The sequence below is a fragment of the Erythrolamprus reginae genome, chromosome 1, assembly GCF_031021105.1.
Source record: "Erythrolamprus reginae isolate rEryReg1 chromosome 1, rEryReg1.hap1, whole genome shotgun sequence".
Classification (NCBI taxonomy): domain Eukaryota; kingdom Metazoa; phylum Chordata; class Lepidosauria; order Squamata; family Dipsadidae; genus Erythrolamprus; species Erythrolamprus reginae.
Window position 1 is genome coordinate 340,867,940 of NC_091950.1, and position 15,623 is coordinate 340,883,562.

Consider the following 15,623-nt stretch of genomic DNA (forward strand, 5'->3'; position numbering starts at 1 on the left):
TGGACAGTAGATTCACACTCAGTGAAATGTCAGGTCTTGTCCAACTGCTGATGTACAATAGCGATCCAATCACTGACTGATACAGCGTTTGGTTCTCAAACTCAGGATGTTCTTCTTGGGCTAACCTGTAAAAATCAGTCTGCATAGGAGGACGACAAGTGTTCGCATCAGACATATTACAATTCTGCAAAAGCTGGTCAACCTTGTTTTCTTGTGAAAGAGAGAACCCCTTCTCAGTTTTCTCAATCTGAACACCTAGATAATCATTAATATGCCCTAGGCTTTTTAAAGTGAAATGTTTCTCAAGACCCTTAGCAAAAGTTTCACTCATGTGTTCATTGGGACCAATGTAAACAATATCATCAACCTAAACAAGAACAATTTCATAAACCTTACCTTGCCCTTTTGTGAACACGCATTCATCTGAGACGGACTTAATAAAGCCCATTAAATTTAGCTTTTGAATGAGGCAGCAGTACCACATGAGGGTGCTCTGTTTCAGGCCGTAAAGACTCTTGTGCAGGTACCAGACATCACCTTCTCGGTCCTGGAACCCGGGAGCACTCTTGACATAGATCTCTTCATTCAGATCAGCGTTCAGATAGGCAGTCTCTACATTGAACTGAAAAACCTCTAAGTTCAAAGCAATAGCAGTGATCAGGGCAATTTTGACACTTTCATTTCTGATAGTGGGTGAAAATGTATCAGTGTAGTCATCTGGATAAATTTGTGAAAATCCTTGAGCTACGAGTCTAGCTTTGTACAGCTTTCCTTCATTAGGTTTTTGTTTGACTCTATACACCCAACGTGTGCCAATAATTTTCTTGTCTGTTGAAGGCGCCACCTGTTGGAACACCTTAAGTTTCTTTAAACAGTCCAGTTCACGTTCCATAGCCTCATACCACTTCTCTTGTTCAGATTCAGGCAAAAGTTTTATCTGATGAAAATGTTCAGGTGGAAGTGTAAGATTGTTAAACAAGAAAGAAAAAGGAGATTGAGATACTTGCTGTGCATATCTCTTTGGAGGAGTTCCTTTGTTGGTTATCTTTGAACGCCTTGGAACCTTGGTCCATTGTTCATCATCATCTCCGTCTCCAAGTTCATCGTCAGGGATTTCCTCTGCGACTGTTGAAGACTGTTCATCATTTGGAACATCAGGATCATCTGGAACAGCTGCCTGGGAATCAGGTTTCGCTACACCATCTGTGTCATCCTTAGGAAAATAAACTGAAGTATCATTACTATGTATACTGGACCAATTAGTGTCTTCCTCAAATTTGACTGAATTGGAAACAACAGCTCTATGGTAAGTGTCAGCAAATTTGTAGTACTTAGAGCTTTCATCAAAGCCGATGAATCTCATTCTTTCTGACACAGGACCTCCTTTTCTTCTTTGGTCAAGTGGAATGTTAACAGTGGCATAACAACCAAAAAATGTGGATGTTTTGAACATCAGGCTTCTTTGCATGAAGCAAATAATAAGGAGTCTCTTGTATAGCGCTACTCCATGTTCTGTTAACAATGTAATTAGCATACCTTAATGCTTCGCCCCAATATGAAAAGTCGATGCCTGCATCCTCAAGGAGACAATGGAACATTGTCTGCAAAACTCCATTTCTTCTCTCAGAAATACCATTCTGGGAAGGCGTTGAGGGTGCTGAGGTTTGTTGACGGATTCCATTCCTTTTCATCCATCCATGGAACTGCTGGGACATAAATTCTCCACCACGGTCACTTTGAATTCGCTTGATCCAGACATCGTATTGGGTAAGTACCTCTGCAGCAAAGTCTTTAAAGACCTGAAACGCCTCAGATTTCTGTTTCATTAGAAACACAAAACCATATCATGAGTAACTGTCTTGCATTTACATTTGGGGCATAAATGACCGCTAAAGTTACTAGCTTGTTTCTTATTTTCCCCTTAATAAATAACATTCTGCCGTCATTGTCCCTCTTAATATTGCTTAACTGAAAATGCACTCTTCTGTGAACCAATATAGCTACGCCTTTTGCTTGATTCGTTCCTCTAGACTCATAAACTTTTTGCCACTCAGTATTTATAAGTAATCTATCTGTTTTTTCCCTTCCCTTATGAGTTTCTGAGAGGAATAAAACATCTGCCTTACTGTCCTTAGCCAGCTTCATGATTCTACATCGCTTTTTCTGTGATGAAAGACCATTTACATTGAGAGATAAAAGGCCTAAATCACCCATTTACATAGTCTAAATGCATTTCCCCTTCCAACAAAATAGAGCCTACCGGAAAATTGTTTTTTGTTGCAATGAATCCCCACCCTGGTGCCTCTAACCTGACCTCCCCCCCCCCAGGGGAAGGCAACGAAAAAAACCTTCCGTTACTGAGAGGCACTCTTGGATCTACGTTCCCTCAGAAAGCCCTCCCTTCTCCCCCATTTTACAGCATAATAAAAGATTCCCCCCTCCTTCCCTCCTCTCCCCTTGTTAACTAGCGTGAACAACCAAAAAAAGATACAAAAAAGATTAATTTGTTGAAAAACTTAATACCATGTTAGCAAGTCAACTCAGTTCAGTTTATTATTATTTTTTCTTCTGACGAGTGATTCTTGGCTCATCTTTCTTCTCCTTTTGAAGCGAAGCCAACTCTCTTTGAAGTACAGCAATTTTCTCTTCTTTACTTTGCTCTGCCTCGCGAAATGGTTGAAGAGAGAGCTCTTGTTCTGCTGGGTCTGTCCGGTCCACCGATGCCTGGCTCTGAGTTGCTCCCTCTGGATTTAATCCCAATTGGAAAAGTAGCTTTCTTCCTTCTTCTAACGATCTCGCCTGGAAAAACTTGGTATCTTTGAACACAATTATGGTGGCCGGATAGCTCCAGGAAAATTTGATTCCATTTTCATACAGCTGAGAAGACACTTCTCTCATCTGGTTTCTCATCTTAAGGGTCTCAGCAGACAAATCTTTTAAAACGCGTATTGGAAAAGCTTTGTAACGTAAATTTAAAATCTGCTTCAACTCTTTAAAAATTTCTGCAGCTCTTCTTTCTGAAGCAAATCTAATAACAATGTCCTTTGAGTCTCCCTTACGGGGACCAAAATCCCAATGCGCTCTTTCAAATTCTTGCAACTCACATGTAACTTTGTTCTCAATGAACCACTGAAGGATTTCTTGAATGAGTCGTCTGCCCCCCCCGAAATCTTTGGGGAAGCCTCTCAAGCGAAGATTAGCTCGACGCTGTCTGTCCTCAAGATTTATGATGCGAAGTTCTTGGCGAGATTTTCCCACCTCTAACTTCCCAATCCTTTGATCTTGTGTTTTGGTTTGTTGTTTCAATTCTGCCATTCCAGTTCCCAGTGCAGATAAATCCTTTTTCATTTCTTGGAGGAGTTTGCCCATATCAGCAAAACCTTTTAGCAGCGAATCCATTTTCCCCTCCAATTCCTCAGTAGACGCCATCTTCCCTTTGTTCTCACTTCTTCACACAAACACGTAAAAAAAAGTTACTTGCTTCAACTTTTAACTCTTTCTGATAAAGTTTTTCGACAGCTTGTTCAGTTCACTCTCCTCTCAATCCGCTTCCAGCAAGCTAGAGAGGGTTGTTGAGGGTCAACTTTCACTTTTACTTCTTCATATGGGAGAGCTCTCCCTCGGTGCGTTTAGCTCCGGCAACGCATGTAAAGTAAAATTTGCTCAAGATAGAGCCAAGGATTAATAGATAGATAAACAAGTGAAACCTCTTTGAATCCTCCTGTAGGGGTGGTGGGGGTGACGGGGTGTGTGTGTTGTTTGGTGATGGGCACAAGCACTGTGCACTGTTATATGTTTGTTTTTTGTAAACCTATAAAAATCAATAAAAATTATATTTTAAAAAAAAATATCATGAGTAACTGTCAACAATAGTTAAGAAATACTTACTGTTATCTTTAGTAGGCCGAAATGGACCGACAATGTCGGTATGGACCAATTCAAAAATGCATGAGGACAATCGAAGGGCAAACTTTGCGACCGGAGCCACACGAGATTTGGCTGAGTTGCACACTTTACAATCACCATCAACTTTAAAACCATTCACAAACTCAGGCATCTTATCTAAAACTGGATAGGATGCATGGCCCAAGCGACGGTGCCATCTGTGAACACACCTGGAATGAAAAGATTTGTTTGTTAATAGAGGTTTAACATTAGAAATAGCATTAGGAACCTCAGAGACTTCATTGGCTTTATGAGCCTCTGAATCTATAGTGGCACCAGGTTTTCTCTCTGGAACTGTGCTTTCGCCCTTTGGAACTTTTATACTTATATCACCCTTAGGTGGAGGTTTAGGTTTTAAATAGTAAACACCTCTAATAGGGATACCAGTGGCAAGGATTTTGCCATCCCTCATAATGTAAGCTTCTGAAAGTTCTTGGGTTACTGTAGTTCCTAATTCTTCATTCAGGTGGTACACGCTGAGAATGTTGTTCTTGGCACTTGGAACGTAGAAAACATGTGAGATGTGTCTGTCCAGTTCTTTGACGTAGACAGTTCCTTCTCCTTCCACTTTGCAGAGGTATTCTGCTACTCCAGTCACCTCTTTGACATCTGTCTGGTGGAGCTCGGTGAAGAATCCCTTCTGGTATGCGATGTGCACGGCTGCTCCGCTGTCCAATGTCCATAAGTGACGAATGTCGTACTGTGGACTCTTGTCAGGAACAGTGTTGAGGAGGAGAGTGTTAACATAAACACGTTTCTCACCTTTGGAGTCTTTGGGAGTTGACTTGGCACCTCCGGAGCCTTTTCCTCTGGATCCTTTCTTTTGCACCCCTTTGGGTTGAGTTGGATATGTGGGAGATTCAGATTCGCCAGATTGAACACTTTGCAAATCACTGGATTTCTGAGTGTCATCTTTCTTAGATTGCTTCTGGCGTGTGTATCTCGGTGTGCTACTTTTCTGTTGACCGCTCTTGGCCAAGGTAGGTTTGTATGCAGCTGACATTGGTCTAAGCCTAGTGTGCAGAAAACCTTCTTCTTCAATTAGCATGTTACAGAGTCTCTGTGTTGTTCTATGGGCAAATGGGAAGCTGTTAAATTTGAAAACTGCCTCCTTCCATTCAGGGCCAAGGGAATTTATGATGGCAGCATTGACTTGCAAAAAGTCCATGTTGTAGCCCCGCTCCGCTAGGTCCTTGTGCATTGATAACATCTTGGGCAGATGTGGAGCAATTTCATCCCCAGACTTAAGTTTGGCACTATGGAATTGAGATAGCAGAAGGAAGTTGCCTTCTTCTGAGATAGGCCTGAACAACCCATCAAGTGACTCTAGTAACTCAGCAGAAGTAATATCAGGTGAGTACCTGGCTGATAAATCAGAGTCAATAGACATAAGAATGAGGAGCGTGGCTTTTATGTCCGCCTCTCTTTCTTCTTCAGTCCAACGCCTTACTGGTGGATTAAATACCATATAGTCTATCTGATGTGCGAGTAAGAGCAACCTCATCATATGGAGCCATATTCTATAATTGTGTCCATTCCCCTTCAACATTGACTCACCTTTCAGAACTGATGAGGTGATGGCTTGCCTTGTAGATGCAGCTGGCATGGCTGCAGGTGGCTGTTGCGCTTGAGGCACAATAGCCGGTGGCAAGACAGCAGGTTGAGGAGGCTGGGCCGGTTGTGGCAGATGAGGAGTGAGGACTGGTGGTCTCTATTGTGGTACAGAGGTTGCTGGAACTTGAGGAGGTGTGCTCCGTTGCATTTGTGCAGCCTGGGATGCCTGTGAGAATGTTGGCTTAACAATAGAAGGATTAAGCATCTCATTTGTAAAAGATTGGGAGAAATCTTTAACTTCAGGAAATGGCTTTGATTTCTGGCCATACCATCCACTAGAGGCCGCTGCTGCACTGTAAGTTTCTGCAGCTGTTGTGGGCAAAGTGACCCCCCTCTTCTCGGATTCCAACATGGAGTTATCGGGCTGGAATGCAGTAGGAAAATAATGAGAGACGATGGACGCACGCCCAGTCTGAATTGGATCAGACAAAGGGATTTGAGATGTGGCATACGTGGCATGATCAAACTGCGCATGATTGCTTTGAACTGGATAGGACAAAGACATTCCAACGCTATCAGCATTTTTGGTTTGCGCATGCTCGGAGTTTGCAATAGAAACAAATTCCATTTGATCAATTAAAAGCTTAAACTGCAATTTTCTCAAGTCTCTCAATTCCTTTCTAGAAGCAGTTATCTCTTGCAAATAACATTCATAAGAAGCTTGCTGCTGCACAGTTTTTCCTCCAGCTAGATTATCCAAATGAATACAGAATGATTCTAAATCACAGATTTCATTCTCAAGTTTAGCAATTGTCCCCTCTATTCTTTCAAGATTTGAGGGAGTCTGCCTGCTTTTGTTGGAAGTTTGACACAGATCATCATCAAGGTGCTTTGTTTTAGCAGTTGCCTTTAACGGAAGACTTGATGATTGAAAGCTCAGGCTTTGGGAGGCAACAAGAGTTTCCTCTCCCTCTCCCTCACTTTGTTGGGCAGAAGAACTTTCTATGGGGATTCCCATGATAGTTTTAACTTCTTTATCCCCCTTCTCAATCATGTAAGAGCTATGACTTACAGTTTGATGAGAATCAGCCGCTTCAGAAGCTTCCAGCAAACGCTGTTGAGACATGATGAGGTTTCTTTTCTCTTCCGAAGTATGGATGAAGAATTTGAGGTCAGTTAGCTGGCCTTCAGAAATTTCATCGATGAAGCTCTGGGAGAAGAGACGATTCTTTCTCCTTTTAGCCGGCATTAGGGTGCGCCCAGTAGCTCAGGGAAGTATGAACCGCCCTCGGCTTACCATGACGGGAAGAGAATCTCACTGAGAGAGATCAGCCTGTCAGAGCTGAAGTGAGGCTTCCCGGAGGTCGATGGAATTAAGCTACCAGCAGGCATTTGAGAACGAAGTTAACTTTTATTAGAAAAGGTAAAAAAAGTTATATTGCCTGCAGCGGCATAAAACATGTCTTCTATTCTTAGTTGTTAAGATGTGAAGACATGTTTTATGCCGCTCCAGGCAATATAACTTTTTTTACCTTTTCTAATAAAAGTTAACTTCGTTCTCAAATGCCTGCTGGTAGCTTAATTCCATCGACCTCCGGGAAGCCTCACTTCAGCTCTGACAGACTGATCTCTCTCAATGAGATTCTCTTCCCGTCAAGTCTACCATGCATGAAAATATGTACCAATTTCTTTTTTACATTTCCAGCAAATAGGAGAAGCATTTGGAAACATCTTTGAAATCCTATATGGTGGAAGGTGCCATCTATAAAACATATTGATTTGATTTTCCTTGAAAGAGATTGATTTAGTTATTTTCCAATTAAATACCCATACCTTTCCCCACGTGTCTAAGTTTATTTCTTTTCCAAAAATTTTGCACCAACTAATCATGTTATCTTTCAATATCCAACCTAAATATATAATTTATTAAATATTTATATAACTTCCCAATCAATTTCCCTTGGTTTTGAATTAGTAATTTCCCAAGTATATTATTATCTTTCTTAAAGATAAATGTTCTCACATCTTTTTGGTATCTAGAATTAATCTGAGCATACTGTCACCAATCTATATTCACCCCTGTCTCCTGCAATTCTTGTTTTGTTTTCAATTTTAGTTAATTATCAATTTTACCTTCTTTTAACAAATTAGGGTGAGAGATAGCTTCTATCGGTGAAATCCATTCTGGCATTTCTAAAAAGTGGTTTTTCCTTATCTCATTCCAAACGTCTATCAATGCCTTCCTAATTATGTTACTGTTCTCAAACTGTTTTTAATTTGTCTACCTGGGAGGAATCCATTCTGATCGTCATGTATCATTTCATTTATAATGTTTTTAAACCTAACAGCATATATCAATATAAAAATTTTATAATCTACATTTAATAGCGAAATCGGTCTTTAATTTTAGATTTTTTTCCTTTTTAGCTCCCGCTTTATGTATTAATGTTACTAATGTTTCTGACCAAGTTTTAAGTAATTTACCATCTGCTATTATCTTATTAAATATCTCTAACATATTTGAAAAAAGTATTTCACTATCTAACTTGTAAAATTCTGCTGGTATTGCATCTGGGCCAGTAGCTTTGTTGTTTTTCTGATTTTTAATAGATTGCTGTAACTCTGTTTCTGTAAAAGGTTTATTTAATTTTTGTTGTTGGTCTTCAGTTAATATAGGTAAGTCTATAGATCTTAAATAATCTGAAATTATATCTTCTTTTATTTCTTCTTTTTCATATAATTTCCTATAAAACTCTAATGCTATTTCCTTCTCTTTCATCTATTCTATGTCTTATTGCTCCTTTACTATCTGTTAGTTTTTTAATAATTTTAATTTCTCTTTCTTTCCTAAGTTTATAATCCAGCCATCTTTCTGGTTTATTTGCATGTTCAAAATATTCTTGTTTTGCTCTTTTTATTTTTTCAACTATTTGTTCTTGTTCTATCAAACTTATTTTATGTTTTAATAATTCCCTCTGATTTTTAACTTTATCATCATATTCATTTTGTTGCATTCCTAGTTCTAATTTTTTTAATTCATCCACTAGTTTTTGATATTGCATCTTTTTCTCTTTATTTTTTTTGCCATGTAAGAAATTGTTAGCCCCTGTATACATGCCTTTGTTGTATCCCAGAGATTTTGTGGGGTTGTGTCATTGTTTTTATTTATTTTAAAAAATAATTCTAATTCTTTCCCTATCCACTCTTTATATTCAGGGTCATGCAATACATTTCTATTCAAGAACCAATTATTAGATTTTTCCTCACCTTTCCAATATATAACTAATGGATTATGATCTGCCCAGGTGTTAGTTTCTATCTCAATATCTCTAATCTTTTCCATTGCATGTGTTGGCGCCCAGGCCATGTCTATCCTAGTCCAGATTTTATGGGGGTTAGAGTAGAAAGTATATTGTTTATTTTGCAGGTGACATTCGCGCCATATATCTTTCAATAGTAATTCTGAACTCATTTTCCAAAATTTTGTTGGTAAGATTACCTTTTTTTTCTTTTCTTTCTTTTTCCCTGTATAGTCCATTTGGCTATCTGGGATTACATTAAAATCACCTACTACCGTGTTTCCCTGATAGTAAGACAGTGTCTTACTTTCTTTTTACCCCCAAAAGCCCCACTAGGTCTTACTTTCGGGGTATGTCTTACATACCCCCCCCCCGCCGTTTCCCGCGTCCACTCACCAAATTGACAGGGTGAAGTCGGGAAGACCCAGGGAAGGTTTCTTCGGCCGCCCAGCAGCTGATCTGCTCGGCAGCGCGGCAGCAGCCCTGGCGGCGGTTCCCTCCGCTTTGACGGCGCCGGTCCGCTCGCTCGTCCCCGCAACCGACCCGCTTCCCCGACACTTGTCTGGAGGGGAGGAGCCGCTCTGCGCAGTTGGGCAGCCCTGCCTGCCGGAAAGGAGGCGGGCGAAGGAGGGCGCAGCTCCGCCCGCCCGCTCGGCTCGCTTCTACAACTTCAGACCAGCGCCGTCCTTCGCCTCGCATTTCCGGGTTGGCGAGCCTGGATTGTTTTTCCTGCGAACGCTGGTCCCCGCTAAGCCTTCTGCGCCTGACTCGGCGAGGCGAGAGGGAAGAAGGAGAAGCGCAAGTGGATGCGGAGCACCCGGGAGGCATTTATCCTTCCTTCGCTCCGCATCCACTTGCGCTTCTCCTTCTTCCCTCTCGCCTCGCCGAGTCAGGCGCAGAAGGCTTAGCGGGGACCAGCGTTCGCAGGAAAAACAATCCAGGCTCGCCAACCCGGAAATGCGAGGCGAAGGACGGCGCTGGTCCGAAGTTGTAGAAGCGAGCCGAGCGGGCGGGCGGAGCTGCGCCCTCCTTCGCCCACCTCCTTTCCGGCAGGCAGGGCTGCCCAACTGTGCAGAGCGGCTCCTCCCCTCCAGACGCGTGTCGGGGAAACGGGTCGGTTGCGGGGACGAGCGAGTGGACCAGTGCCGTCAAAGCGGAGGGAACCGCCGCCAGGGCGCCGCGAACTGCTCCAACGCCTCCCTCGCTTTTAGTACCGTGTTTCCCCAAAAGTAAGACATATGTCTTACTTTCGGGGTATGGCTTATATTAGCCGACCCCCCCTGAAACCCCCCATATGTCTTACAATCGGGGGGGGTCTTACTATCGGGGAAACACGGTATTATCATGTTTTCTATTGATAGCTCAATTATTTTATCATGTAATTCCTTATAAAATTGTTTTTGATTGTCATTTGGTGCATAGATTGATATAATGAGAGGTTTCGATTCTAAATCCAATTGTACAATTAAAATACTACCTTCGCTATCACTATATATTTGTTTTGACTCTATTATTTAATTGATATACATTGCTACAACTCTTTTTTTTTAATTTGCTAGACTAGTATAAAGTTTCCCTAATTTTGGTTTATTAAACAATTTTCTGTTTGATTTCTTGATATGGACTTCCTGTAGAAGACTTATTTGTGCTCTTTGTTTCTTGAGTTTAGTCAATATTTGATTTCTTTTCCTGGGATTATTCAGTCCATTTACATTAACTGAAAAGGTTTTCAAGTCATGTGACATTTCCATTTATAGTATTTTTTTATTTCTTTTGGTTCTTGTAATCTGCTGTCTAACACCAATTCTTGTTGAGTTTGTGGCTGTTTCTTTTAAACATCTTGTATTTCCTCCCTCTCTTTACCGGTAGCCCCCTTTTCTTCTTCTTTATCTTTAAGTTCTTTCTGAGGTTGGTCTGTTCTATTCAATCCGCTTTGTTCTATTCAATCCACCTTGCTTCTTCCACACTCTGTATCTTGAGTTTCATTCCTTGCCAAGTCAAAGAAAGTCCTTCTGGTACTGACCATCGGAAGATTATATTTTTTTAAATTAATATGCTTGTGAGAAAATAATAATCTCTTCTACTTTCTCTTACCCTCTTTGGGACTTGTTTCAAGATTGTAATGTCTTTCCATTTGTGTTTCCAAGTTTGGTTCCTTGCCTGTTTTAGAATATCATCTCTGATTACTCTTCTAGAAAACTTAATGTGAACTTCTCTTGCTAGGTTGTGCCTCCGTGCATAGCCAGTTTGGACTCTGTAAATTTCATCTATCTCTCTTATAGGTTCTTGTGGGTCCATTTGTAATATTTCTTCCATTATCTCTGCCATCTTTGCTGTTAGATCTTCATCTTTCTCCTCACTTATATTTTGAAATCTCAATCTGTGTGAGGCGGATTATAGTTCGAGATTGGTTATTGCTTCGTCAAAGCCTCTGTTAATTGCGTAACTGTGTTCTTCATATTCTTCCATCTTTTGTCCTACATCCTGGACTTTATCTTCTATTACTTTGATTCTTTTTTCATTTTCTTGTAAATTCTATTGTATAGCTTTCATATTTCCATCCATCTCCTTCATGTTTCCTTTTACTTCTCCGATTTCAGTTTTGAGATTCCCAATCTCCGTCAGCTTTCAGATCTCCCATCTCATTTTTCATTTCTTCTTTCATTCCTTCTAAGTATTTTTTCACTTCTTTATTTGTATCCATTTGAGTTTGTGTTTTCTACATGAAGTCTTGAATAATAGCCAAAGTATCTTGAATAGTCTGAAAATTTGATTCTATTGGAGTTTTCTCCTTTTCTTTTTCTTTTTCTTTGGCTAGCATTGTTGTTATCGATCTTTGTTGTAACAAAGATGATGTGGGGGAAATCTTTGGAGTTGGAGTTGGAGTGGATGTTTGTTTTCGAGTTGTTGTTGTTGTAACAGAAGTCACACTTTGTGCCCTAAAAGAACCTTTCATGTCTCAGAGATTTACAGTCTATTATGCAATACCTTGAATTGCTTTCTTATTTCAATTAATAATAAAATTTATATTCTTAAAAACAACTATAAGATTAAAATAATCAAGCTAAGTAATTATGTATTAAAAAGGCACAACAATCAAACAGGCAAAACAATCGAGCAGGAAATACCAATATTGATAAACAATAAAAAAGTGAAAGGGAAAGGAAATAAAAAAAGGAGAATAGAAAAAGAAACTTTAACAATGATTTATAAAATGCACTCTAAAGTAAATATCAAGCAATACACTTAACCATATAATTATTATATATATATAAAAGAAAGAAAGAAAAAAGAAGAGGGAGAGTAAATATAGAATATAATCTAGAATGTGTTATAAATTTGGGGGTGTACCAAATCAAGAGGGCGGAAAATAATATTCTAGCACATTTTTAATGTCAAAAATAAAGAGAAAAGAAATAAAAAAGCCACAGTAGAATATAACAAGAAAAGAAGAGAAAATTTAAAAACCCTATATGAAATATAAAGTATCTAAATATGTAAATGTAAAGGGGAAAGTTATGGCAAGAACAAAGAAAGATGTAGCTATGCAAATATAAAAATGTAAAAATATAAATATATAATTGTAAAATTATGATATATAAAATAGGGGAAAATAGATAAATGCTTAAAAGGAAAAAAGGATTTAAAAAGTTATTTCAAATTCAAACTTTCTTAAAACAGTTTTAGGTCTTTGAAAAAAAGTGTTTAAAATTTTACCGAAATCCTCTGTCCAAATTCCTCAGTCTTCTGTTCAAAAAAAACAACAACAACCAATAATCCACAAGAAAAAAGAAAAAACAGGGAACAGAAGTATTACTAATAAAAATAACACAGAATAAAAAGAGAAAAAAGAAACTTTAGTCTATTTCGTCCGGTTTAATCCTTGCGCTGTTGCCGTTTGTAAAGTAGTCCCTCTGTAGATACCTCCGAGTCACCAAAGTCCTTTTTATATAAGAAAATTGAATTGGTCAAGATTCCTCCGGGTCCAGTATGTATATTTTCTTAGAATGTCTTAAATTTTGCTCATTTTAATCCAAATAATCCAAATGTTCACTTAAAGATACGTCTTGATCTTTAAAAAAATAAAGCTGGAAATCATGGAATACTTGGTATTTCAATCGGTAAGATCCCCTTTATTTCGATTTCATCCCCTATTTATCAAATCAAATCAAATCCTTATTTCTTCCAGGAATGTAAGATATTAAGGGATGTGTCTTTCTCTTAGTATTATTAGATTATAGAAACAATAAATTGCTTAAAATATAATATATAAAAATACAAATGAAAAAAATAGATCCGGTCGCGACTTGAATTTATGCCCAAGGATATGTTCTAACAAAGAGAAAAACTTTCTTGTTCGCCTTTTATACCTAGTTCTTTACTTTTATTTCCTTATATAATGAAATCCAAAAGAAATACCTTGTTCAGTGCTGCTTTTTTTTAAATTTTCTGACGATCTTTATCTTTTCTTCTTCTCTGGTGTTCTGCTTTTATTGACTTCTGTACCACTTCTCTCCCTCCTTCTGTGTGTGCGCACTGCTATGGCCGAGAGCCTGCCATCGCTGGGTCTCAGTTTTTCTTGCCAGAGCTGCGGGGCAATCCCTCTCTGTTGGGACTATGGCGATTAGCCCTTCTGGATTCGGGAAACCCCATTTTCTGCGACCGAGCCCTCCGAGCCCCCCAAGCCCGAGAAGGAAATCGGAGGTTCAGGGATGGAGCTCGATCCCCTACCTCCCATCACAGCGCTGCCGCAACCCAGAAGCCTCGGTTTTTGAGCTCTTTCTGGCTCTGTGTGTTCCTGCTTGTTGCAAGGGCCATTTTGTGTAAAATCCAGCTGCTTCTGCATTTTGTGGTCAGTTACGTAGCTTTTGTGTTATTTTTGTGTAAAATGTATAGTTGTTTTTGAGCTCTCTGTGAATCTGTAAGCTTGTTTTTGCAGGGGCCATTTTGTGTGCTTTTCCATTGTGTATAAGACTTTTGTGTTGTTTGTGTGTGTGTGACATGTGAAAGTTGGTTTTTGAGTTCACCCGGTAACATAACCACGATCACCAAGCCATGCCCACAGAATGGGTAGGAAAAATTTGTAGATTTCACCATTATATTACAGAATATATAAATACCTGTGTACAAAGAAACAGACTGTAGAAAGAAGGATATCTATTGTTTTTTCTTTGGAAATGTAATAAAATGTTACAACTAATGTACTGCTTTTTTGTTGAAGCAGAAAAATTATGACATAGTGATCCTTTAACACTGGTAAGAAATCTTAGAGCTAATAAGAATAATTTATGTATAGAATGGTGGGGTATTTTAGTTCTTTTTACTGTTTATTAATCCATTTTATAATTGAATAGCTACAATATAATAAAGATTAAAAATGATAGCTACCATTTCTTTTTTAAACATCTACTTCTAAACAAAGCAGCAGAAGAAAACAATATGAGATAAATCTGAGTTATCCTACTTTTTATAATAAGCAAATTAGATTATTATGTGCTTAAACTAATTGTGTAAATCAGCATGCAGATCAGGGCATTGGAGTCTTTCTTCCCTAAAAAAGCACATTTTTCTTTGTTTTTGAGATGAGAGTGCATTCCCCAATATTTTTCTTTAATTTTTCCACTATTTGCAGACAATACAGCTAATAGCAAATATAGAGATATTTAAAACAATGGGTGATTATATTAGGAATATATGCTCTAGTCTCTTTTTTTGCAGTTATGCAGGGCATACATGGCATCGGACTACTTATTATTATTATTATTATTATTAATTAGATTTGTATGCCACCCCTCTCCGTAGACTCATGTATCCCAGCGGCCGGTCAGGTCCCGCAGAGTTGGCCTTCTCCAAGTCCCATCAGCCAAGCAATGTGATCTGGCGGGGCATAGGGGAAGAGCCTTCTCTGTGGCAGCCCTGGTCCCAAGGAATCAACCCCCCCCCCCGAGATTCGTACTGCCCCCATTCTCCCGGGCTTCCCCAAGTTTTTAAAAACTTACCTTTGCCGACAGGCCTGGGGCCATTGAATTTTTAACATCCAGCCCTGACCGATGAATGAATAATGTATGACAAGATAAGATGACATGGGGATGGTTGCTTTTAAGCATTATGGTTTTAGAGCATATTTTTAATATTAGATTTCTTATGTGCTTTGTATTTTCCTCTGTTTTGAGCCGCCCTCAGTCTGCGGAGAAGGGCGGCATAGAAATTTAATAAATCAATAAATGAATAATAAATAATGATTTTTAAAAAAATATGGTTTATTGAATAAATATAATCCACTTAAACCATAGTGTAAAAGAAACAATACAGTGGTACCTCAAGATACGAACCTAATTGGTTCCAGGGGGAGGTTCGTAAGACGAAAAGTTCGTAAGATGAAACATTGTTTCCCATAGGAAACAATGTAAAATCCATTAATCCGTGCAACGAAAAAAAAAAACGAAAAAAACCGACGACGCCCGGCTGTCACCTTTTAAAACAGCCAGGGGGCTTCCCAGCGTCCTCCTGAACCCAAATGCCAAACTCGAACTTCCAGGATCGGCATTCGGGAGACCGCCGAGAAGCCCCCCCAGCTGTTTTAAAAGGTGACAGCCAGGCGGTGGGGCTTCCCAGCGGCCTCCCGAACGCCGAAACCAGAAGGGGCAAGGGGGGGGGAGAACGGGAGGCTCAGCATTCCGTCAGTCGCAGCGCTGGCTGTCAACTTTTCTTTTTAGCACTGGGGAGGCAAGTCAGCACTTCTGCTCCTGCCCAGTGCTAAAAAGAAAAGTTGACAGCCAGCGCTGCGGCTGACGGAATGCTGAGCTTCCCGTTCTCTCTCCGTCC

The 15,623-nt window shown here is 39.5% G+C and overlaps 1 protein-coding gene across 1 annotated transcript in view; it reads left to right on the plus strand.

Moving 5' to 3' along the window:
• Positions 1-1,692: 1,692 nt before the first annotated feature.
• LOC139157370 (cation channel sperm-associated auxiliary subunit epsilon-like) overlaps positions 1,693-15,623 on the plus strand; it is a 144,080-nt gene continuing 130,149 nt past the window's right edge. The window contains exon 1 of the mRNA XM_070734069.1: positions 1,693-1,767. The gene's annotated coding sequence lies outside the window, so the exon portion shown is untranslated. The remainder of the gene's footprint in view (positions 1,768-15,623) is intronic.